General features: G+C 41.0%; 1 protein-coding gene across 1 annotated transcript in view; it reads left to right on the top strand.

The window, feature by feature from the left end:
- The window catches only part of HIGD1A (HIG1 hypoxia inducible domain family member 1A), a 1,051,097-nt gene that overhangs the window by 711,597 nt on the left and 312,595 nt on the right, over nucleotides 1–26,905 (top strand). The window lies entirely within an intron of this gene.

The raw sequence follows: 26,905 nt of genomic DNA, 5'->3' as shown, positions 1-26,905 counted from the left end.
CCCATGCCTTCATCTGCCCACACATGGGGGATGCGGCTGAATCAGTGTGTGCTTGCAGCTTCCCAAATGCAGAAACGGTGAGCCACACCCAGGAATTCTCCTTAGATTAAAAATGGAGAAATAATATCTCCCTCTCATCTATGGTAGTGCTGTCCAATAGAAATAGAATGCCAACCACAAATGCAAACCATGTATGTGATTTTACATTTTCTTTTCTTTTTTTTTTTTTTTTTTTTTTGAGACGGAGTCTCGCTCTGTCGCCCAGGCTGGAGTGCAGTGACGCGATATCGGCTCACTGCACGCTCCGCCTCCCGGGTTCACGCCATTCTCCTGCCTCAGCCTCCCGAGTAGCTGGGACTACAGACGCCCGCCACCATGACTGGCTAATTTTTTTTTTTCTTTTTTGTATTTTAGTAGAGACGGGGTTTCACCCTGTTAGCCAGGATGGTCTCGATCTCCTGACCTCGTGATCTGCCTGTCTTGGTCTCCCAAAGTGCTGGGATTACAGGTGTGAGCCAGTGATTTTACATTTTCTAATAGCCGCATTTTAAAAAGTTAAAAGAAACAGGTGAATTTTAATAATTTATGTTTAACCCAATATATCCAAAATGCCATTTCAATATGTAATTAATATTAAAATGAGAAATTTTACATTCTTTTTTCATACAAAATTTTTGAACTTTGGTGTACACTTTTCACTTACGGCACTTCTCAATTCATTATAAACTCTCTTTGGAAATACTTGACCTATACTGAGATCTCATAAATCTTACAGTTGAAAAAGTTGATTCACATACTCAAGTTAATCCAAACATACTTAAGGGTTTTAAAATAACAAACTGAGTATGCTCTAAATATTAAATTTAAATGAATTAAACTGAAATAAAATTTAAAATCTAACTCCTCCATCTCACTAGCCACATTTCAAGGGCAAAACAGCCACATGTGGCTGATGACTACTATATTGGACAGCATGAGTCTAAGGCTTTGCTACTCAAAGTGTGGTCCCAGATCAGCAGCATCAGTATCATGTGGGAGCTTATTGGAAATGTGTTCTTGGGCTCTACCTCTGACCTGCTGATTTAGAATCTGCATTTTAACATGATCCCCAGATGATCCTCATGCACATTACAGTTTCAGAAGCTCTGCTTTAAGGGAAAAAAATCTGAAACTCTTAATGTGGCTTTTAAGGCCCTTGATGAGCTGACCACTGCCCCAATTTCCACTCTAATCTCTCATACTCCAAATCCATTTTCTATCTCTTTCTTCCACAGTTCAGTATCTCTGTTCCTGCTGTTCTCCACTTACATGGAAGGCTCTGTTTCGACCTTCCTTCCAGACCCATTCAGATGTCACTTTCTCTGAAACCTTTTCTGATCCTTGCATTCTGGCAGTGTTAAACATCATTTCTCTGCATTTCCTATCACTCTGTCCCTTTGCTACAGAGTCCTGTTTTTGCAGCCTGGCTTTAGCACCTATTTACTGTGAAGTCTTGGGAAAGTTACTCAACATCTCTGAGTTTCACTTTTTCATTTGGGGAAATGGAAATTATAATACTTCCTTCATGCACTTGCAGGGACTATAGATGCAATAATATTTCCATGTAAAGGTATCAGTAGTTTCTAAGTCATGGGGCATCTTTGGCCACCTACCACTTATGCAACATCTTGGACAGTCACTTAAGCCTGTCAGGCCTCAGTTTCCTCATCTGCAAATAAAGGAATGTGACTAAGAATTAGGATTTGAATGTCTGTTCCTCCAAAACTCATGTTGAAATTTAATTGCTACTATGGCAGTATTGGTGAGTGGGACTTTTTGTTTTTGTTTTTTGAGACAGAGTCTCACTCTGTCGCCAGGCCGGACAGAGTGGCACAATCTCAGTTCACTGCAACCTCCGCTTCCTGGGTTCAAGTGATTCTCCTGCCTCAGCCTCCCGAGTAGCTGAGATTACAGGTGCCCACCACCATACCCAGCTGATTTTCATATTTTTAGTAGAGACAGGGTTTCACCATGTTGGCCAGGCTGGTCTAGAACTCCTGACCTTGTGATCCGCCTGCCTCGGCCTCCCAAAGTGCTGGGATTACAGGAGTGAGCCACCGCACCTGGCTCAGTAAGTGGGACTTTTAAGAGGTGTTTAGGTCATGGTATTAATTAATGTCATTATTGCAGGAGAGGGTTCACCTGCTCTTGCTCTTGTTCTCTCTCTCTTTGCTCTTCTGTCATTTGATGCCTTCTGCCATGGTATAGCACAGCAAGAAAACCCTCACTGGATGCCAACACCTTGATCTTGGAAGTCCCAACCACCAGAGCTGTGAGCCATACCTTTCCTGTTCTTTATAAATTACCCAGTCTGTGGCATTCTGTTATAGCTGCACAAAATAGACTAAGACACTGGAGCTCTAATATTACGTTTCTGAATTACATTGTTCAGTGTGAAATTTCCTTAAAGACATTAAATGATGCTGAAATTTTTGTTCCTTTCAGCTCACAGTCTTTAATTTCCCAGAGTTTGCTTTTCACCCATCTCTTTGGCTCCTCTCTAAGCCCTTCACCTGGTTTTAATTGGTTGGATCTGCTTGTGGTTTGATTGACCGGTTAGAACATTAGTCTGTAACACCTATCCCCAAGAGCATAGTTGGGATGAGCAATCTTGGTGAGAAGCCATACTCTATGCATTTTACATAGTCTGAAACCATTCTTATTCATTCTTAGTGCATATTTGACATGTCCAATCCAATGGATATTGAAGAAGAAACATCCAAAACACAAACTAACACACCTAAATTATGATTGAAAACATATGCACGTCCATCTGCTAGAGCAGAAGAATGCAGGGATCTATGCATGTATGATGGCATCAAGTGCTCAAATTAGGCCAAGAGGTGGTTTGCTGTGATTTTTCATGAGGCCCATGGGCTAGTGAGGTCCTTTGGTGGATTCCATCACCACCGCCTTCTTCGGGGGTTTCTCCCTCCAGCCCCAACTGTCATGCGCATGTTGTTGCCCAGCAGCTGCCATTTTTTGATATGATCCTGACCCTGCCTACTTGAAGCAGTTGCTTGCTCCTGGAGAGGCACTTAATCTCTTCTTTGGGACTTTTTAGGAATTGGGAAATAGAGTAAGCTCCTCTTTGTTGTCCTGGCATTTCCAATATAAATGTTAAGAATTATGGTTTCTCCCATATGGTAGAAGCTGATCTATGGTGAAGGGAAGAAAATGAAGCCAATATGTAGACTGAAGCTGAGACAAAAGATGGAGCACACCCATATGGCCTCACTCCTGCTCTTTCAGGATTTCATGAGCAAATAAATTCCATTTCGATCTATGGTATTTCCAATTGGATTTCATTTACTTACAACCCATAAACTCTGAATTCTTTTTCACTTGAGGTCCTAGTGGGGTTGGCTGGTTAGCCTTCTGCCAGTGCCACAGATATTGGGAGTGCTGACCAGGCAGTCCGGGGAGGATGCTCTAGACCTAGATCATGACCTGGCATCCCAATGGCGGCAGCATCCCTATCATGCAGGTGTTACTTCAAATCATTAGAACACAAAGCTCGTAAGCATCCAGGTCACAAAAGTAGCTCACCTTGTTCCAACTCATTCTAAGGCTGACTATGTGGGGAGAGAACATCAAGCCAGGGGACACTAGTGTCCAGGCCCCCAGTTTCTACATTTCTCCATGTGAACTGAAATTCAGATTCATGGCTTGTGGATATCAGCCTTCTGTGAGGATAATCAGTTTGAATCAATTCTCTCCAATTGATCATTTCTGGGGCAAGTGCATGACAGTTTCTGGACTGTAAGTTTTTGTGGCACACTGAGTACTGACAGCTTCCCAGTACAGCAGCACCCTGAGGCCTTTTGCTATTGCTCAGCCTTCTTCTCCTGGCACCCACAGCCCCCCCACATGTCTGACTTCAAAGTTCCTGCAAGCTCCTGAGCCTTGTTTGTTTATTGTTTTTAGAAGTTCATACAGTTTTGGGTTTTTTTTTTTTTTTTTTTTTTTGAGGTAGGGTCTGGCTCTGTCATCAAGGCTGGAATGCAGTGGTGCGATCTCAGCTCACTGCAACCTCTGCCTCCTGGGCTCAAGCAATCCTCCAACCTCAGCCTCACGAGTAGCTGAGACTACAGGCACGTGCCACCATGCCTGGGATTTTGTTTTTTTGTTTTGTTTGTAGAGACAGGGTTTCACCATGTTGTCCAGGATGCCTTGAACTCCTGAGCTCAAGCAATTCACCTGCCTATGCTTTCCAAAATGCTGGGATTACAGGCATGAGCCGCTGCACCCAGCAGAAAAGCTCTTATAGTTTTCATATATCAAAAAGTAGGACTTCATGAAAGAATCTGATAATATTAACATTTTTAAACACAGAAAGAAAAATGTTTAGGTGAAGAGGTTATTTCCGAGTCACAAACCTACATTATGTGTTAGGGCAACTCAAAATACTACAGCTCTGGAACGATTGTGCAGACAATACAAGATTCTAGGGGGTAATTTGATAAAATATACAATGGAATTTTGTTTTGTTTTTTTAAATTCTCATCTCCTCCAAAATTCTTTTAGGTTGACCCCAGACAAGTAGAGGATCTGAAGGTGAGGTTTAGAGGCTCTCTTGCTATTAGGAAGAAAGCAATGCAAGGGAAGGGTGTGGAAAATGGATGAGAATTGTTAACAGGCAAACGTTTCCCAGTATCTGTACTGTCCATATGAATTAATTATAAACAAGAGCAGGGCGATAGCCTGTCTCTAAAATGGCCCCTATAGTCTCCCTGGCCTGGTAATTCACACTTTTGTGTAATCTCCTTCCATTGAGTGCATTCTGGACCTAGTGAATCGCTTCTAACATGTAGAATATAGCAGAAGTTATAAGATATCACTTCCAAAATTAGATTGCAAAACGACGGTGACTCTGTCTTCCTGGCCCTCTCTCACTGTCTCTCAAAGCCTTTGCCCTGGAAAGCCAGCTGCCATCTTGTAAGCTGCTCTATGGAGAGGCCCATGAGGCAAGGAACTGATGTCTTTGGACAACAGCTGGAGGACCCGAGGCCTCCCATCAGCCACATGAGCGAGCATGGAAGCGAATCCTCACTGAGTCGAGCCTTCACATGTAACCAGTGGACCTTGGTCCAAACACCTTGATTACAGCCTTGTAGACACCCTGAGTCAGAGAAGCTGCATCCAGAGTACTGACCTATAGAAATTGTGAGATAATGAATGTTTGTTGTTTTAAGCTGATAAGTTTTGAGGTACTCTGTTATAATACAGATTACCAATACAAATGACAATGTGAGAGCCAAGAGAGACCCCGCCTACTTCTCCAGCCTTATTGTTCACCACTTTTATCCTGTGCTCCAACCGTAACAATTTAATTTTTTTTGTTGTTGTTTACCATTTCCTAACACTCTATTTGCTCTGGCTCATTGGTAGGTTTCTGCATACTCCATTCCTACTTCCTAATATACTAATCTTTACCACCATCCCCCCAACTTCTTTGTCTGTCTAATTCCTACTTCTTTTTCAACTCTTAGCTTAAATATCATTTCCTTTGGGAACCCCTCCCTGAACCTCCAGGTCTGGGTTAGTGCCCATGATAGTGCCCCCATCACATCCTGTGTTGTATTAATGTTTACTCAAAAAATGGGCTGTCCACCAACCCTAATAGGCAGTGATTGCCACCATGGCAGAGATTGTGTCTGTCTTGCTTATCACTGCCTTGTGTCTCCTGAAGCAGGCACAGAGCCTGGCATATAATAAACAATCAATAAATATTTGTTGAACATTGTTGAGAACTAGGAAAAGAGGATTGTAAGGAAGGAGGATGGACTGCAAGCTAGAGTAATTAGTCCCCACAAAAGTAATCAAAGCAACAACAAAGGAGACCCAAGCTTGGGATATTTCTGAAAGTAGAGCTCATGGGATAGGAGTTAGGTGGCTTAGCTGTGTGTAGGGCAGTTGAAACTGTTCTCTGAGGTTCATGTGTAAAAGCGGGGTGCTTTCCACGCATGCCCAGAAGTGAATTTAGGTGGGGTGTTGTGATCAAATCTAGGGGTGGGAAAGGAGGGAGGCTGTATGGAAGAACATGTCGGGGGCGGGGGACTTTAATTGGATGTTCACACCAGAAGTACCTGTCTTGTCACAATGTTAAAACACTTTCAAATCTTCTGGTTATGATACTCTCACAAGGCAGAGGCATTTGGAAAATGTGCAAAGCATTTCTGGGATCTTAAAATGTGTCATTTGTCAGCTTTACCATCCAAGTCCAGTTCCATCATCTATCTTGGACCTCAATTTTCTGGCCCATAAAATAAGAGGTTCATCTAAATCATTGCTAAAGTCCCTTTAACCTTTGTAAAATAAATAATTCCTCTATGATCTGAAAGAGTGAGCAATTGGCTCATGTTACTGGTATAAGTCGATTCTCCTCAATGGAATAAAATATAATAATCACAAACAAAGTAAAAACATGCACTATAGCAACAAAGAAAATTAAGGGCTTATTAAAAATAGAAAATGATAATTTTACAACATCTGCGTTCATCTCTAAGGCACTTAAAGGAAAGTGGTTTGGGCCAAGGCAGATGAGTCAGTTCCCTCATTCCAATCTATTTGTGATTCCCATGAGAATTGCTGTCACTTCTTAAAGACTCCTTTTGCAAGACACTTGTGATCTATGGGTAAATGAAAAAGGCAGGTTACAAAACAAAGCATACAGTATGACTTCTCTTGGCATGTTGATGTACTCACACAAAGAAAGCCTTTTAGGAGGTGGTATACCAAAAGGCTAACTGCAGTGCTCTCTGGATGGTTAAATTAAGGGTAATTTTAAATTATGTTGTTTTAGCTTCTGTGGCTTTTGCTTTTGCCCATTAGAAACATATTATTACGTCTTCAATAAGTCAAGCACAAAAGCTTTGTCAAAACTCCTTTTATGTCCAAACTTGCACATCTGGAGTAGTATAAGCCTTGCAGAAAGAAGACTGTTGCCACAGACATCATTTTATCAACAGAGCTCCAGCAATCTGCAATGTGAGCAGGCTGGGCTGCCCGGGGCCTGCGTCCAGTCCTCTCTACACCTACAAGCATGTCTCTGATGTGCCCTTTGGAAAACAGAGGGATTATTTCCTCATGTTTTCAGAATTTTGTGTAGTAGAAACTTTGATTAGGAAAATGAGGCCTCTTCCAGCTTTTAATTATTATGGCATCCATAATTCTTTTTAAATAACATTTTCCAAGATTCAAATAAAATGCACTATAAGTTGATTGTAGACACTTTGGAGAATATAAAAAAGTAAAAGTAAAATAAAAATCACCTATAATCTTACCACTCACAGAAACATGTTTCATCCATTGAAACATGTTGGAATATGTTCTATTTTTTTTTCTTTGCTCCCTCCCAAGCTTACATATGTGAATGTCTTGATGTGAACCAGTCATGTCCTATTTTTTCCATATAAAATTATATCTGAAGCATTCTTCCATACAGTTGCTTTTCAAAAGCATGGGTTTAAGTGGATTCATGAGATGCTCTCATATAGATGTGTCGTAAGATACTTACTGTCCTATTGTTGGACAGTTGGGTTGAAGTCTTGCTTTCTTTCTTTTTTGGCTACTGTGAAAATACAGTTATTATATTTTCCTGGATTGATATTTTTGTCATGACAAAATGTACCTCTTTCTCCCAGCAATATACTCCTTGGCCCTTTAACTCACTTTATCTTCAGTTTCTATTTGGTTAATGCTTGCAGTGTTTGTAGTGTTTTCAATCCTTGTGCTTTCTAGTAAGCAGTATATAATTGAATTTTATTTTCCTTGATCTAGTCCAACCTTGTTTGTCTTTTGATAGAGTATTTAGTTCATTTATATATAAATGTGGTTGCTGATATCTTAGGGTTTAAATCTACAATATTATTATTTTCTTTACCTCTGCTGTGTTCCCTTTTTCTCTTTCCCTGTCTCTAATTTAATCATCTTTGTTGTTATTTCATTTTCTCTCCTGTTAAGGTTTGTTAGTTATCTATCTTTTCAGTGGTTACCCAAGGGATTTCAACATGTGTCCTTGACTTTTGAGAGCCCAATATAAATTAGTACTCTTACCATTCTTCTTCAATTTTGTAAGGTTCTTAGATCATGTAACTCAACTTACTCCTCTTTTTTGTATAATTGTTGTCATATATTTTAATTCCATATGTACTTTAAACCCCACAAGACACTATCATTAAAATGGTGTTCTACAGTCAATAATCCTTTATATTTATTCACATATTTACCTCTACATTTTTTCTTCATTCTTTTGTGAGTTTCCATACTTCCATCTGGGATCATATCCTTCTGCCTGAAAAACAGCTTCACTATTGCTTTTATTACAGATCTGATAGTGGTAAATTATCTCAGTTATTATTTGTCTGAAAATGTCTTTATTATCCCTCTAGTTTTGAAGGCTATTTTTGCTTAGGATAGAATTCTATATTTGTAGTTATTTTCTTTCAGCATTTAAAAAAACACTTAAATTTTTAAATTAACATTTAATTTAATCTGAATTTTATTTTTTATTTTTTATTTTTTTAAGAGACAGGGTCTCCTTCTGTCACCCAGGCTGGAGTGCAGTGGTGTGGTCACAGCTCTCTGCAGCCTCAAACCCCTGGGCTCAAGTGATTCTCTTGCCTCAGACTTCCAAGTAGCTAGGACTACAGGTGTGCACCACTATGCCTGGCCAATTTTTTACATTTTTTGTAGAGAAGAGGTCTCATTTTGTTGCCCAGACCACTTAAAATTTTAACAACATTTAAAAAGTTTTTTTATTTTAAAAATGTTTAAATGTTTAAAGATGCCTTTTTATTTCCATTATTTGTTTTAAGAAGTCAATTGTCATCCTTACTATGACTTTTTAAAATGCAATGTGTCTCTCTTTTTTTCTGCCTTTTAAGATTTTTTTTCTTTAGTTTTGTTTTATAGCAGTTTTACTATGATTTGCCTAAGTATGATTTTCTTTTTTTTTTTTAATTATTTTTTATTATTATACTTTAAGTTCTAGGGTACATGTGCATAACGTGCAGGTTTGTTACATATGTATACTTGTGCCATGTTGCTGTGCTGCACCCATCAACTCGTCAGCACCCATCAACTCGTCATTTACATCAGGTATAACTCCCAATGCAATCCCTCCCCCCTCCCCCCTCCCTATGATAGGCCCCGGTGTGTGATGTTCCCCTTCCCGAGTTGAAGTGACCTCATTGTTCAGTTCCCACCTATGAGTGAGAACATGCGGTGTTTGGTTTTCTGTTCTTGTGATAGTTTGCTAAGAATGATGGTTTCCAGCTGCATCCATGTCCCTACAAAGGACACAAACTCATCCTTTTTTATGGCTGCATAGTATTCCATGGTGTATATGTGCCACATTTTCTTAATCCAGTCTGTCACTGATGGACGTTTGGGTTGATTCCAAGTCTTTGCTATTGTGAATAGTGCCACAATAAACATACGTGTGCATGTGTCTTTATAGCAGCATGATTTATAATCCTTTGGGTATATACCCAGTAATGGGATGGCTGGGTCATATGGTACATCCAGTTCTAGATCCTTGAGGAATTGCCATACTGTTTTCCATAATGGTTGAACTAGTTTACAATCCCACCAACAGTGTAAAAGTGTTCCTATTTCTCCACATCCTCTCCAGCACCTGTTGTTTCCTGACTGTTTAATGATCGCCATTCTAACTGGTGTGAGATGGTATCTCATTGTGGTTTTGATTTGCATTTCTCTGATGGCCAGTGATGATGAGCATTTTTTCATGTGTCTGTTGGCTGTATGAATGTCTTCTTTTGAGAAATGTCTGTTCATATCCTTTGCCCACTTTTTGATGGGGTTGTTTGTTTTTTTCTTGTAAATTTGTTTGAGTTCTTTGTAGGTTCTGGATATTAGCCCTTTGTCAGATGAGTAGATTGCAAAAATTTTCTCCCATTCTGTAGGTTGCCTGTTCACTCTGTTGGTAGTTTCTTTTGCTGTGCAGAAGCTCTTTAGTTTAATGAGATCCCATTTGTCAATTTTGGCTTTTGCTGCTGTTGCTTTTGGTGTTTTAGACATGAAGTCTTTGCCCATGCCTATGTCCTGAATGTTACCACCTAGGTTTTCCTCTAGGGTTTTTACGGTATTAGGTCTAACATTTAAGTCTCTAATCCATCTTGAATTAATTTTCGTATAAGGAGTAAGGAAAGGATCCAGTTTCAGCTTTCTACTTATGGCTAGCCAATTTTCCCAGCACCATTTATTAAATAGGGAATCCTTTCCCCATTTCTTGTTTCTCTCAGGTTTGTCAAAGATCAGATGGCTGTAGATGTGTGGTATTATTTCTGAGGACTCTGTTCTGTTCCATTGGTCTATCTCTCTGTTTTGGTACCAGTACCATGCTGTTTTGGTTACTGTAGCCTTGTAGTATAGTTTGAAGTCAGGTAGCGTGATGCCTCCAGCTTTGTTCTTTTGACTTAGGATTTTCTTGGAGATGCGGGCTCTTTTGTGGTTCCATATGAACTTTAAAGCAGTTTTTTCCAATTCTGTGAAGAAACTCGTTGGTAGCTTGATGGGGATGGCATTGAATCTATAAATAACCTTGGGCAGTATGGCCATTTTCACAATATTGATTCTTCCTATCCATGAGCATGGTACGTTCTTCCATTTGTTTGTGTCCTCTTTTATTTCACTGAGCAGTGGTTTGTAGTTCTCCTTGAAGAGGTCCTTGACATCCCTTGTAAGTTGGATTCCTAGGTATTTTATTCTCTTTGAAGCAATTGTGAGTGGAAGTTCATTCATGATTTGGCTCTCTGTTTGTCTGTTACTGGTGTATATGAATGCTTGTGATTTTTGCACATTAATTTTGTATCCTGAGACTTTGCTGAAGTTGCTTATCAGCTTAAGGAGATTTGGGGCTGAGACAATGGGATTTTCTAAATATACAATCAAGTCATCTGCAAAGAGGGACAATTTGACTTCTTCTTTTCCTAACTGAATACCCTTGATTTCTTTCTCTTGCCTGATTGCCCTAGCCAGAACTTCCAACACTATGTTGAATAGGAGTGGTGAGAGAGGGCATCCCTGTCTTGTACCAGTTTTCAAAGGGAATTTTTCCAGTTTTTGCCCATTCAGTATGATATTGGCTGTGGGTTTGTCATAAATAGCTCTTATTATTTTGAGGTACGTTCCATCAATACCGAATTTATTGAGTGTTTTTAGCATGAAGGGCTGTTGAATTTTGTCAAAAGCCTTTTCTGCATCTATTGAGATAATCATGTGGTTCTTGTCTTTGGTTCTGTTTATATGCTGGATTATGTTTATTGATTTGCGAATGTTGAACCAGCCTTGCATCCCAGGGATGAAGCCCACTTGATCATGGTGGATAAGCTTTTTGATGTGCTAAGTATGATTTTCTTTGTAGTTACCTTACTTGGATTTCACTGTGTTTCCTAATATCTTTAATCAAGTTTTATGTCTTTCATCAGTTTGGGAAAATATTTTGCTATTTTCTCTTCAAATATTACTTCTGTACCATTTCCTCTTTCCTTTACAGAGTTCTAATTATATGCTTATTAGATTTTATTTTTACTATCTCCCATTTGTCACTTAAATCTTTTCTATATTTTTTTTCTTTTTTCTCTTCATGTGTCATATGGATACTTTCTATTAACTTAACTTCCATATTACTAATTCTCTCTTCAGATACATCATCTAATCAGCTATTAAACCTATCTAATGTGTTCTTAATTTTGTTTACTATATTTTCCAATTCTTGGATTTTCTTTAAATATGTTTAAAAATATATTCCAATTCTCTGGCAAAATTTTTCATTTTGTCATCTGCTTTCTTAAGCATATTAATAATAATTATTTGAAAGACTATGTTTAATAATTCTAATATCTGGATCAACTCTGGTTCTGTTTTTATTGTCTGATTTTTTTCTTTCTGCTGTCTCTTGATATCCTGGGAATTTTAGTTGAACATGAAATATCATGTATTAAGTATTGTAGAAACCCTAAATGAGCTTTTAGCTTATGGCAGGCAGTTAGAGTTAGGACAGATCATGTTAATCCAATTGCAGATTGAGGGTGAGTATCAGTTTTTTTGAGGTCTAATTTATTTTTAGCTAAACTTTACTCCCAGGGTGTAGGTCTCCAGGGGTTCCATCTGAAAGCCTGAGTTATTTACCAGAGTCTCTCTTTTTTAGTGGGACTTCAAAACCAATTTTTATCCCCCATCTCTCTGAGGCTGCAAAATCTGTTAATCTCTTCAACCTCTTAGCTGACACTATCTGCTCAGTTTCTCGAAGCCTACACTATTAGTGATTTTGTGATTCTGTATCACATAAAAGTCTCTTTTTGTTGCTTAGCATCTCTGGCTACACCACTCGTGAATCCACAGATCTTTTGTTTGTTTTTGTTTTTTTGAGGCAGAGTCTTGCTATATCACCCAGACTGGAGCGCAGCGGCACAGTCTTGGCTCACTGCAACCTCTGCCTCCTAGGTTCAAGCGATTCTTCTGCCTCTGCCTACCAAGTAGCTAGGACTACAGGCACGTGCCACCACGCCTGGCTATTTTTTGTATTTTTGTAGAGATGGGGTTTTGCCATCTCTACAAGACTAGCCTGGGTTGGCCAGGCTGCTCTCAAACTCCTGACGTCAGGTGATCCACCCACCTCAGCCTCCTAAAGTGCTGGGATTACAGGCATGAGCCACCATGCCCAGGCTGATCCACAAATCTTTTGAGGGGAAAACAGCACAGAATGTCAGGTCACCTTATTTGATTTCCCGTGTATCCTGAATCTTGGATCCTCAAGTTATGGCTGTCTTGGTAACTTTCCAATCCCTAAACAGATTTGCTTGAGTCTGAGCTTTCTAGCAGTTTTCAGTATGAGGTTTTTTCCTGCAACAAGCTAATCTAGCATTATCCTCTTTTTTTGCTACTCTAAATATTACTTCAGTTAGCATCCTTATACATAAACCTTTATCTATATATCTCCAAATTCCTTAGGATAGATTTGCCATAATGGAAATTTCTGAGTCAAAGAGTACACATTTTTAAGGCTTTTGATACATACTGTCAAATTTCTTTCTAGAAAGATCTTATCAACTTACATTGCCGGCAGCACTGTGTGAGGGTGTCCAACCCAAACTGTTAATTGATTGCTATATCATATAGTATGCCAAGCTTTATAATAAGCAAAGATAGCCTCAAATGCTTGGAACCAATTTATTTTTACTCTTAAAATCAGAGTCAATTACCCAACATTTGTTGAAGAGGAAAGCAGATGTAGGTATTAAAAACCTACAACATGATTGGCATGTTACATATGCTACCTAAAAAAGTTCTGTTTTATAGGTATAGTCCATTACATCAGTGCCCCAATTCCTGACCTGTCTCTGCATACATGTTCTTTTCACTTCTAAGACTCATTGATTCAGAGTTCAGCAATGTGACTTTCTTTGGCCAACGGGATTGCTGACTGACATGATACAAACAGAGGCGTGAAAAAGCATTTATACCATTGGGCCAGTGCTGTTGCAGTTTTGCCACATCCATTAAAAGGGCATGCTTCCCCTAGCTTGTTGGCACCAGGACAAGAGGAAGAGATATGTGGAACAGAGCCATGCGAGGTAAAGTTCTCCAGCCAACCCACAGATGCATGAGGAAGCCCAGCCAGGATCAACAGAGCCAGCCCCTGCTGACACACAGACATGTGAGTTATAATCATAAATGATTGTTATTTTAAACCCCTGAATTTTGGGGTAGTTTGTGGGGCAGTGATAGCTAACTGATAAGAAGGTATCATTGTATACATTTTACGAAGGAGAAAACTGAGGCTTAGATAGATTCAAGTTTATAGCCAACCTCTGTTACATACTTACTTATTTTATGCTAGGCGCCTTTCTAAATGCAAAGCTTATGTTATCATGTTAAGTCTCCTCATAACCTACGAAATAGATTCTATTACTATTATTGCCATGTTACAGATGAGGAAACAAGTAACTTGCCCAAGGTTATACAATTAGTAAGTGGTGAGTCTGGCATTGAAGCCAGGCCTCTCTTATTCCAAATTCCATATTTTATCCACCTCATTATGCTGCTTCTACTAAACTAGATATAAGGGTGTGGAGGTCTGGCAAAGATAGGGCGTTAAGTTAAAGGCCCTGAACCCACAGAGCTTACAACCTGTATGGGAAGACAAGGTGTACACACAAAGCATTCAACACGAGTATAAGGTAATGTTACAATATATCAGTATCAAAGGCTTTTAAGGTCATGTCTCCAGTTCAGCGCACTTCATCTGAGCTCCACACGTGGTGATCTGCAACTCTGTGCCTAACATCAATCACTATTTCCCACTCTGATCCATTCTCTGCTTGACAGCTATCTTTTTTCTTTTTTTTTTTTTACATCTATCTTTTAAAATTCAAAATCTAATCATATTGAATCTTGAGGAATCTATGCTAAATGAAATAAGCCAATCACAAAAGGACAAATACTGTACAATCCCCCTTATGTGAGGTACTTAGAATAGGCAAACTCACACAGACAAAGTAGAAAGGTGGTTTCTGGGGGTTTGGGGGAGGGGATAATGGAAAGGTACTGCCTAATGGGTATAGAGTTTCAGTTTTACAACTTAAAAAGGGTTATGGGCATGGATGGTGGTGATGGTTGCACAATATTATGAATGCATTTAGTGCCACCAAACTGTACACTTACAAATCTCTAAGATGGTAAATTTTGTTATGAGTATTTTACCACAATAAAAAAATTTGGAAGAAAAAAGTGTAATCACTTCCTAGCTTAACACCCGTCAATGGCTTTCACTGCTCTGAGAATAGAGACCAAAACCATGAGTATGGCTTACACAGCACTGCATACTCTGTTCCGTGCTCACCTCTTTAGTCTTATTCAGCTCCATTTCTCCCGCTTGCTGTTTCCCTCTTGATCTCCAGCTTCACCACCAGGGTTCCTGGTGCCGAGGGCCTTTGCACATGTCATTCTTCCAGCATGAACTGCTTTCCAGAGTGCTCCCACCTCTATTTAGATAGCTCACATCTTCAAAGTAGCCCTCCATGATTTCTCAAACAGGGGCACGTTTTCCTGCCATCCTCTTTTAGAGCTCTTGGTTCTGTTCTTTCACTTCACTTTGTCACTGGTTTTATTATATACTTGTGTGCTTATTTGATTAATTTTGGTCTTTCCTGATAGATTTTGATCTTCAGGAGATCATGGACAGTGTCCGTCTTGTTATTCATTGCAGCTACAGCATCTGGCACAGGACTTCATATGAAGTGATAAATTAATGGCTCAATGAGACAAAGTACAGGAGATGCTGTTGGCTCCTGCTCCTACCACATCCCCTCAGCCCTCCTCATTCCCTTATATATTGAAGGCTTTCTAAGGAAAGTACCTGGGATTCTCCATCTGAGGGCTTTCTCTGGAATGTTCAGTCCACAGCTGTGGGGCACAAGGACTCCTGAAAACAGCTCCTGCCAAGATGGATGGTAAAGCCTCCCCACTACCCTAGGGTGGCTCTAAGGAGCACTCTACACAGCCTGCAGAGTTTCCCTCGGGAGTGAGCTACCACTTCCTGCAGTGATGGCTTTAGTTCACCCTGTGTTTGGCTTCCTTCCCTTCCTTGTCTCACTTCTCACTCTCTGGTTAGCTTCCTGGTACCACCTCTCAAATAAACCAACTGAAGAGAATGTCACAACGAATGAAAGTCATGGGAAGGGAGAAGACATCCCCATAGAGGGGTGATTTGGACAGTTTCTATGCAGCACCTGGGATGTTAATTGGACTTTGCAAGCCTGGAACTGGAGCATGGATGCAGCTCTATTTGCAAAGTTGCAAAGGAGAGGTGTAGAAAAATGAGCAGGATGTATTGGATCTCCTTCCCTGCCCGCAGAATGAACGACTTTTCTGCTCTAACAAGCTGTCTTTGGGTTGTGTTAAGAATTCTTTTCCATCGCCTTCAGGAACCTTCCTTTTCCTAACTGGCGAATTTTAATGTGACAGTGAGATCATTTGTTCTTTAGGTCACATTGCCAAAATTTGTGCTTTTACAAAATGTCTCTTTCACAGTACAGGATCAAATACTTGACAGAATAACAAAATATGGGACAGAGAAAATTAAAGAGCCTGGTCTCCAACCCTCAAAGTCAGGCCAAGGACTGGCGATTTCTCTGGTGAACTAAGGAGGAAAGGGGTGACAGAAATCTGATCAGAGTAGCACAAACAGAAGGTTTCTTCTCCTTCACCCCACAGTCGTTTAAAATGTCTGTCAAATGATTGCCCCATCCAGCTTGGCTGTGAACCAGTAGATTCAACCAGTCTAGAAGAGGGTTTTTGGTTTGTATTTCTTTTTCTTTTTTTTTTAATAAAGGAAGCGAAGCCAGCAAGCTTACAGCCTTCTCTTTGATGGATGTAATTCAGTCCAAATGCCCAAATGTACATTGCAGATTCTCCAAAACACTGATAAATATTCCAAATGATATATTGCCTACTGAAGGAAACTGTTGAAGAATAGTGTTCCCCATGCAGAACTAGGGACCCAAGGCTCCCTCTCGATTTGGTGCAAGAGTTCCAGCAGTGGCAAGACTGCTTACACAGCATCTGGGTAAAAGTCAACTCACTCATAGCTGGGCCTCCACAAGCTCATCTGCAGATGTTTTCTGGATAGAATTTGTGTATGATATACAGCAGATCATTTAGGTTGTTTGAAAAAAAAATAAAGCAGACTCTCAGTGAGAAACTCAATAACTGAACATTCATTACTATCTTCCAAGCTTTCTGAGGTATTATTCAAGGCAGAGACCTTATCTATCTCGTTATTTTCAGAGTTTTTACCTGGATATAATAGTATCCTCCAATCCTGCACCTGTTGACAATAAACCAAAAATTTGTGCAGGCTGATGGAGATGCACAGTGGAAACTAAGTCAGGGACTACGGATGACTCTGGAGTCTTGTGAAGAGCTGACTTGTTCAGTGTTTCAACAGGTGGAGTCAATGTTAAGTGAAGCTGGTCATTCTAGTAGAATGAAAAGACATTCAGGGAGAATTGAAATGAACCATAGGGAGAAAATTAAAGGTCAATACTTTTTAAATGAGTCTCTCTCTCTCTCTCTCTCTCTCTCTCTCTCTGTCTGTCTCTCTCTTCTCCTTCTCTCTCTGCTCTCCTTAAGCACCTAGCTTGGAAATCCTCTCCAACCTTGAAGGGCCAACTGACAAGGTACCTCCCTACTGCCTTACTAGTTAATAGCTAATATGTACTGAACCATCACTATGTGATAGATATTATCTCAATAGCTTCCTGGACTTATTCTATTTAATTTTACACTGCCATATACTAAGATAGAGAAAAAAGTCTTAAAACGTGGCAATAGAATTTCTGTTATGAAAAAACCTGTCTTTTGAAAGCATGAAGTATTTGATGAGTATAAGGAGATCGCACAAACTGGTTCACTGAGTGCTCTCTCCAATGCCCTTCCACCGTGCCCTCCATGCTGGAGATAGAGAACTACAATCTCCATCTCCAGACTTCATGCAGGTTGGGTTCACCTTAGACCCAGGCTCCACCAAGAAGATGCAAGCAGACATAACTTGGAAGAAGGAAAGGAATTCCACAAGGTGGTATCCTACATGGGGATATGGCAGAGATGAGTTTGGCTTCTCTATGGCTGGCAGGGACAGGTCACTTCCTGCTCATAGGAGGGACAGCATGATCCTGGGGCCAAGATGGCAGCTGTTCCCTTGGCAGTTTGATTCTCAGACATCGTGGTTGTAGGACTTGTTCCTAGAAGCCCATCTAGAGTCTGTTTCTTCTTCATCCCAGTGAATCTGTGGGTCACCTAACATACCTTAAGAAACCATTTTCTGCTTAAGCTAGCCAGTGTGGATTTTGTTGTCTGCAACTAAGATCATTTCTGACACACAAAGCAGAAGATGAATCCTCAAGGGCCTAGGTCCAGCTGGTCCTGAGGCTTCAGAGAGCAGCAGTGACTGCCTTGCATAAGGCAAAGAGAAGCAACTGTGTTGAAAAAAGCAAGGGCAGGAGGAGAGGAGAGGAAAGCAGACAGTACACGCATGGCATGGAGTACAGGAAGCGGCAACAGAAGCCTCCATTGTGGTTGCAGACGAAGAGCCACTAACTTGGATATTGTTTGTTATGTGTTGCATGGGACATGACACATCCTCAACTTTGTCAGTTCTTTGGTAAAGTCTATTACTCTTTGAGTCTCACAAATGCTTTATATAAGTGCGGGTTTGTTGTAGGACCTAGCAAAACAGTAATATTTCTTTGGACTGATTCATAATAGCAGCCATGATGGAAGTTCACTGAAGCCATGGGGTGGCCTTGCAACCAACCAGGCCAAGAAGCCGGGAGGATCCAAGTGCCTTTCCCTGATTCTCAAGGAGCAGGAAGCCCCCAGCTGACATCTGTGCATCATGCCTGCACAGCATCGTTTCCATTTTCTGAATGAAAAATTTGAGGCTTAAAAGGGTCACACAGTGACTCAGGTGTTCATAGTTAGGTCTGCCTGATTTCAAAGCCTGAGCTCCCACTCATAGTAAGCTGCCGGCTTAGCCATAAAGCCAAATTAAAGTACCAGGAAAAAGCATATGATAAATACCAAGCCAGCAAGTAGAATATGCAAAAGGGACAAGTCCCTGTGCTACCCAGTCACAGTCTGGGGATCTCTTACTGTCCACATGGACATTGCAGAGTTGAGGGTTCTCTATGAGCTGCCTTCCCCTGGCCTTTGCTCTGTGTGGCTTTCTGATGATCTCACCTTCTCTTGGGTCTCAGCTGTGAGCTCCCTCCTGGTTCTCTCAGAGATCACTAGCATTGTTGTGGCCCTGGTCATACCCTTGTCTGTGTTCTTTGCTCCCTAGAGTCCTTCAAAGGCAACATTTTATCCCTCAAGAACTTGAAAGAGGGGAAAGACAGAAAGTGCCTTTCTGTCCTTTTTCAATGCCCTATCTTTATCACTTTGCTGCATGCCTAACACTGATGGAAACCTTACTCAAATTGGATTAAGCAAAAAGGAAAAAAAAAGGAGAGAAGGGAATTGATTGGCTCATGTTTCTGAAAATCCCAGGGATTTTAGCTTCAGGTCTGGTTGGATCCAGGGGCTCAGAGGGTCTCTCATTCTCTTACTTTGTTTCCTTTTCCCCTCCATCTCTTTACTCCATTTCTTTTATTCTCCAGTAGAGTCTCACCTTAGGTGCCTCTTGGCATATTCCAGGCTCACTTTCTTAATGTCTCCCAAAGAAAGGGGCTTCGCTTTCTCAGGAGATACAACTCAAGTCCTAGAACTGACTCTCATTGTCCACTTCTGAACCAAATCCTGTGATCAGGGGTAGAACTGCTGTAATGGCCGAGACTGGGTTATGTCCCACCCCTGGCACTGGGACGAGAGCAGCCTACTCAAACCACAGGGACAGAGATAGAGAAGGAATGGCTTTCCATGAGAACTCCAGGGAGTGTCCCCACAAGGAGAACAGATGCTGGCTGAGCTAAAACAAGAAACATCCACTGTTCTGCCTTTACTGCCTTCTCTACACCCAGTCTTCCTTTCTCCTTCACCATATAGTCTCTTCAGAGCATCACTCCTGGGGTCTGTTGGAATCTATCTGAATGCATTTCCTCCCTTTCTCAGTGGAACTTTCCAGATTGTGGCTCTGCAAGGGACACACCCCTTGCTTGCTGGCCATGTCTGCCCAGCCTTGCCTCATTTTATTCCCAATGTTCGGCACAGTGACTGGCACAGATATCTGTGGCCTGACTGGATGAGGCCAGGGGAGCAGAGAGGCCACCGAGCTCTTTATCATTGCTGGGGTGGACCCAGAACAACTCCATGGTGCTGTCTCAAGACTGCAAGGGAAAGACCCAAGATTCCAGACTGACGGAGCTGTCATGTTGGGATTTCACTTGGCTCTGCTTCTTCTTTCACATTGCTAAATTTTTTACAATAATATATGCCAAAGGGCTTTCCCTTAGTTGAAAAGAGCCCCAGATCCAGGGTCTGGGGTTGGAGAGAGAGAAGCCAGGATAGGTGCTGCTTAGGAGTGAGGTACAGAAGAAAGATGTCCCAGGGATGATGCTCTCTTCCTACCTGCTGAGGCCTGTGATGTTGTCGTGGGAAGAGGGGAGGATGGAGGAGGCACCAGCTGTACTCGCACACATGTTCCTGCCATAAACGTACAGCATGGGATGAATTGACAATGCTTCACTGGGATGACCCTCAAATGAAAATCTCTACTCCACTGTGGCTGTTTGAACAGTCAGGGCAGTAAAAATGGTCATTTCTCCCCGTCTTGATCATATCAGAACTTTGAGTCCTTCTTTTCCATATGCCTCATGAATTTGAAGAAAGTACAAAGCCATGTTGGATGATAACCCAGGGCTTTCTTCTCCCCATAGATGGGGCTGTTCCCATATGAATTCCAACAATGCCCTTCCAGAGACCCTTTCGGGATTTCATTTAGCAGGAGCAGTTGGTAAATGGAGGCACCAGGGACCTGGAGAGCCATTTGCTTTGAGCTACTATATTAGTGCTGTGTCCTTATAGCCAGCCAGGCAGGGGGCCCACAGCACACAGACCCAGTGAGAAGACTGGGCAGCCCCCACGCATGAATTGCCAACTTAGTGCTTCTGGCACTCCTCTGAGTATGGAAGAAAATGACTGCTGTCAACGGGGTAACAGTGATGACCTTAGAGTGTCTGAGAATCTAGTTTAAGACAGACAATCTCCAATAAGTTGACCTAGAAAATTCCTGTCACCACTGCCCCTTCACCTCTCTAGGTCTCAGTTTCTTCCCCAGAAGATGAAGGGTAGACTCCATTGTCTCCAAGAGTCTTGAGTGTTAACAGCCGCACACTGAGCTTTGCCTTACCTGCTTCCTCTACCTGGAAAAGGACAAAAGGAGAACAGTTATTTACAGACCATTGAGCAGCCCTCTTCAATCTTGGAGATGGTCTGCCTGTCCTCTGACTTCCTGTTGAATGTTTACTTTGGGGGCACTGCAGCTACAGGGGAAGCGTTTGTGTCATCTCCCTACTTTTGTGCTTTGGTTCAGAGAAGGGAGCCTCCACCCATACTTCTGCTCCCTGTCTCTTCCCACCTCCTTCTTGGGAAAAGGAGTTGATAATCCAATGGATCCAAGCCTGACATTCACTGGGGCTTTACACTTAGTACAAATGCATTTCCATGAGCCCTTTCCTGCTGCAAGTAACAGCTTGTAGTGTGTAAGTGCACACACATATGTTAGAACACATCTCCAGGATAAATTCCCAGTGGAGGAATTTCCGAGTCAAGAGCAAATGCATTGAAATTTTTAAACTTCCGATTGTCCTCCAAAAAGGCTGTACCTCGTGGCAGAGAGTGCTAGTAATGTACCCAATATCCATTCTCCTTTGGCAATCAAAAAGCTACATATCTGGGCCTCTCTTGTAAATGGGGTGGCCAATGAGACGTAAGCAGACGTTTTGAGTAATACTTTTAAGAAGGCTCCTTGGCTTCTGGACCTTCCTCCACTTTCTGTGTGGATCTCTGTCTTGACGGCAGGAACTATAGCAACCTTGTTATAACCTCAAGGATGGAAGCTGTATGCTAAGTACAGGGATAAGAAAGGCCAAATGAGCCTGGGTCCCTGAAAGTCCTTGTAGAGGCTTCAAACAGTTCTGAGCTGTTTCTCGTTAAGTAGGCAAAAAAAGTCCTAATTGTTCTAAGCTATCTCAGTCAGGCCTCTACTGCTAACAGCTCAGTGTAGTCCCTAACTGATTCACACTGACTTTCTCATTAATAGCCAATAGTGTATGTCTACTGTGTGTGTGTATGTGTGTATATGTGACACACACACATATATATATGGAGAAAGAGAGAGAGAGAGAGAGAGAGAGATGGAGTCTCACTCTCGTCCAGGCTGAGTGCAGTGGCATGATCTCAGCTCACTGCAGCCTCCGCCTCCCGTTTTCAAGCAATTCTCATTGCCTCAGCCTCTTGAGTAGCTGAGATTACAGGGGTCTGGCACCACACTGGATAATTTTTTATTTTCAGTAGAGATAGGGTTTCACCATCTCTGGTCTCTAACTTCTGACCTCAAGTGAGGACAGGTCTGGCTCACTTGGCTAGACTGGTCTCAAACTCCTGACCTCAAGTGATCTGCCTGCCTTGGCCTCCCAATATGTACACTATTTTTGACCATTACATTTCTGGTGGAATTATCCTCCAAGAAATCCAAGATGTGGGGCAAGAAAGACTGAAGTAAATTACTGAGTTGTAGATTTCAGAAGCAGCTATATTCAGGGGGTAACTGTATCTATTTGCATAAATGAGCCACTAAACAGATCCAAGCAAGTGACCCACGATTGTCCTGTAGGGTGTGTGGAGGCCAGTTCACAGGGTTCTCAGTCATGTATTTCCCAGGATATGTACCAAATGGACTTTTTTTCAATGAAACCCAGAGTATTTACCACTAGAGGATGTATCTTCCTTCCCTCACTCATTCAGAAAAAAAAGAAAAGAGGCCCGATTGACTCACAGTTCTGCAGGCCATACAGGAAGCATGGCTGGGGAGGCCTCATGAAACTTACAATCGTAATGGAAAGTGAAGGGGGAGTAAGCATATATTCACATGGTGACAGGAGAGAAAGCTTGCAAAGCAGGAAGTGCCACACACTTTTAAACCATCAGGTCTCGTGAGATCTCACTCACTATCATTAGAACAGCAAGGGGGAAACCTGCCCTCATGATCCAATTACCTCCCACCTGGTCCTTCCCACACATTGGGGACTGCAATTCACCATGAGATTTAGGTGGGGACACACAGCCAAACCATATCAGGGCTGGAGTCATCTGAGGGCTCATTCGCTCGTACGTCTGGCAATTTATATTGGTTGTCAGTTGAAAGCCTAGCTGGGGCTGCTGGCTGGTATACCCATTGTTATGGACTGAATGATATCCCCCTGCCCTTGAATTCATATGTGGAAGCCCAAACCTTCAATACCTCAGAACGTGACTGTACTTGGATATACAGCCTTTGAGAGGTAATTGAGTTAACATGAGGTGAATAGGCTCATTTTAGGGTTAGGCCATAATCCAATCTGACTGGTATCCTCATAAGAAGAGGAGACTGGGACACAAAAGAGACACAAGGATGGGCATCCACAGGGAAAAGGCATGTGGGGGCTCAGTAAGAAGGCGGTCATCCTCAAGCCATGGAGAGAGGCCTCGGAAGAAACCAACCCTGCTGACACCTCGATCTTGGACTTCCAAGCTCCAGAACTGTGAGAAGTAAATCTCTGTTTTTTAAGCTTCCCAGTGTGTGAAATTTTGGTATGGCAGTTCTAGCATATTAATACACTCATGCACGTCCTTTCCATGTAACCTGAGCTTCCTCACAACATGGTGAATCTGTTCCCAGGGAAACCAGAGAGACAGCAAAAGAGAGAGAGAGAGAGGGAAAGAGAGAGAGAGAGAGAGAGAGAGAGAAGCTGTACCACTTTTATGACCCAGTTTCAGAAGTCACATAGCATCACTTCTGACATTTTCTGTTCATTAGAAGTACGTCACTAAGTTATGACCGTACTTGAGGAAAAGGGAACTAGACTCCCCCTTTCAAAGGAAAAACAATCAAATAATTTGTAGACATATTGAAAAACCATCCCAGTCTTTACCATCACCACCATGTTCATCATGCAGATTTTAAGATGCTGGCAGGCCAGGCAGGTGGAGGTGTGTATGCCCCAAGCAACTTGGATTGGGAATGTGGATCTGGAACTCAGGGCTAGAGATGTGGGCTTGGAAGGCATCCACACAGAGAAATAGAAAGGGAACGTGACCCTAGAGAAAGGGAGAGGGCTTGGCCTTGAGGAATGCCAAACTCAGCTTGGTGCACATGAATATGGATTTAAAATGCTGGGAAAGACCTCAAAAAGCCAGCTACCTAACCCAACTTGGATATTTAATAAAAAGAAATGTACTAGTTTTTTCCAGTCTACTAAAGCTTCCTACAAGCAATGCTCCACAGCCAGAATAGTTTTCAAAAAATGATGGACTCAAAGATGATCAGTGTGTGCAAACTGGGTCCTAGGTGACCTGCAGGCCATCCTGTTAGATCCTATCCAGGAGATTTGGCTTTGGCCAGAACCCAATCCCTGTCCACCTCCAGCAAGGGGCTGCTCTCTTGGGCTGTTAGGTGCCTCTTTCCATCAGTGACTATGACTGGCTATCTTGTGGAGACTCATAAACTCAACATAGGAGCTTTTTAAAACGTAGAAGTTTTTAAAACAACTTGTATTTAAAATAACAAAACAATATATGTTCATTTCAGAAATAAATTCATACAGGTAACCAGCAAGATGGCAATAAAAACACCCATAATCTTACCACACTGGGTCATGGCTCATTGAAATTTTGTTGATATCCTTCTGTGCTCTGTGCTCTTACTGTGCACAAATATGTTCTTTTTAAAAATGGGATCATATGGAATGTTTGATACTTTTTTCATTAAATATGATACAATGTGAAATATCTTCCACTGCATTAAGTAAATATTATTTTGCAGCATCCTTTTAATGATTTCTGAGATGATTTGTGATTTTACTTAATCCTGTATGACTGAGGAATTAAGCAATTTCCAAATTTGTTTGGTTTCTTTTTTCCTACTTTTTATCTTGAAATAATTACAGATTTGTGAAAATCTATAATAAGATAGCACAGAGAGGAATCTCTTCATCCAGTTTCCCCCAATGGTTACATTGTACATAATTATAATACAATATAAAAATCAGGAATTTAACCTTGGTAGAAAGTTTGTGTGTAGTTTTAGTCATTTTATCACATGTGTAAATTTGTGTAACCACTACCACAATCAAGACAAATAACTATTTCATCAGTACAAAGATTTCCCTCCTGTTACCCTTATATATTCACACCTACACCCTGTCTTCAACCTCTGACAACCACTAATATTTTCTCCATCTCTATAGTTTTGACATTTCAAGAATGTTATACAAATGGGAACCATGCAGTATGTAACCTTTTGAGACTGAATTTTTTCACCCAGCATAATGCCCAAGTTGTGGCATGTGTCAATTGTTCCTTTTTATTGTTGAATGATATTCTTTATATAGATGTAATAACAGTTTATTTAACCATTCACCTATTGAGGGGCATTTTGTTTCCTGACAGTTTTTGACAATTACAAATAAAGAAAGTAGGAACAACTGTGTACAAGTTTGCGTGTTGACATAAGTTTCCATTTCTCTGTGATAAATGCCCAAGAGTGTGACTGACGAGTCATATGGGAGGTATATGCTTAGTTTTTTAAAAGAAACTACCAAGCTATTCCCACCAGTCAGTAATATATGAGAGATCCAGTTCTTTGCATACTCACAGCATTTGTTATTTTATTTTTTAAGCTGTCTTTTGTTGTTGTTGTTGTTGTTTGTTTGTTTTTGAGATGGAATCTTGCTCTGTCGCCCAGGCTGGAGTACAATGGTGTGATCTCGGCTCACTGCAACCTCCGCCTCCTGGGTTTAAGTGATTCTCCCCTGCCTCAGCCTCCTGAGTAGCTGGGTTTACAGACACGCGCAACTATGTCCAGCTATTTTTTGTATTTTCAGTAGAGACGAGGTTTCACTATGTTGGCCAGGCTGGTCTTGAACTCCTGACCTCGTGACCCACCCGCTACGGCCTCCCAAAGTCCTAGGATTACAGGCATAAGCCATCACGTTATGTCTTTTTAAGTTGTTTTAATAGATGTATGGTGATACCTCAGCATAGTCTTAATTTGCATTTCCTTAATGGCTAGTGATGTTGAACATTTGTCCATATTTGCCATCTGTATATCTACTTTGGTAAAATATATGTTAATGTCTTCTGTATTTTTTAAAATTTATGACCCAGGATAAAGTTTATCTTAATATATATACCTTGGTTGCTTGAAAAGAATGTGTATTCTGTTGGTGGGTGAAGTATTTTGTAAATGTCAATTAGATCAGGTTGGTTTTAGTGTTGAGCTTTTCTATATCCTTGCTGACTTTCTGTCTAGTGTTCTATCAGTTGTTGAGAGAGGGATGTTGAAATCTCCAATTACAATTGCAGAGTTGTCTATTTCTAATTATAGTTCTATCATTTGATTTATTTACGTTGAGGCTATGTTGTTAGGTGCATCCACATTTAGAATTATGGCTTCTTGGTGAATTGACCCTTTTATCATTATATAATTATCCCTTTTTTATTCCTGGTAATTTTCCTCGCTCTCGATTCTACTCTCTGTGAAAGTAGTATCAACACTTCAGCCTTTCAGTTTATTATCATCTAAACAACCCTATTCAGCCTTTGCAGTCATCCACAATTATTAGAAATTCTTGGTTAGAGGCTTTTGACTACATGTTTTTAAAGGCTTTGGGCTGAACTGACAAATTGCCCTGCATAAATTTACCAACTTAATACCTAAACATTTGGGCTAATTTAAAATCATAAACTAAAGGCATGGCTTTCCCAATTTGATAGGCAGAAATCTTATAACTCTATGGAGGTGGAGTTGGTGGTGATAGGTGCATCTCTAGATGACTTAAATTCAAAAAAAGTCAAGAGATCTAAGAAAGAAGTCAATAGATCTAAAATTCATAAATTGAGAAATAGGGGCATATGTATATACTTAGAATCCGCGGGAATGCCAGATGCCACAGCCATAAGTAGCTGCCCTTGAGGACTGGACAGCCAGGACTGGACAGTGGGATAAGGTGACAGCTGGTTAATGAAATGGTGCCGCAGAAGACTGGTACTTTTGTATTTAAGTTCTCTGTAGCATTACAATTTTTAAAAGCATGTAAACCTATTACTCTGACTTTACAAATGACATTTGGTTGTTCGTTAA

Source organism: Macaca thibetana, chromosome 2, assembly GCF_024542745.1.
Source record: "Macaca thibetana thibetana isolate TM-01 chromosome 2, ASM2454274v1, whole genome shotgun sequence".
Lineage (NCBI taxonomy): Eukaryota > Metazoa > Chordata > Mammalia > Primates > Cercopithecidae > Macaca > Macaca thibetana.
This window is presented reverse-complemented; position numbering and strand designations above follow the sequence as displayed.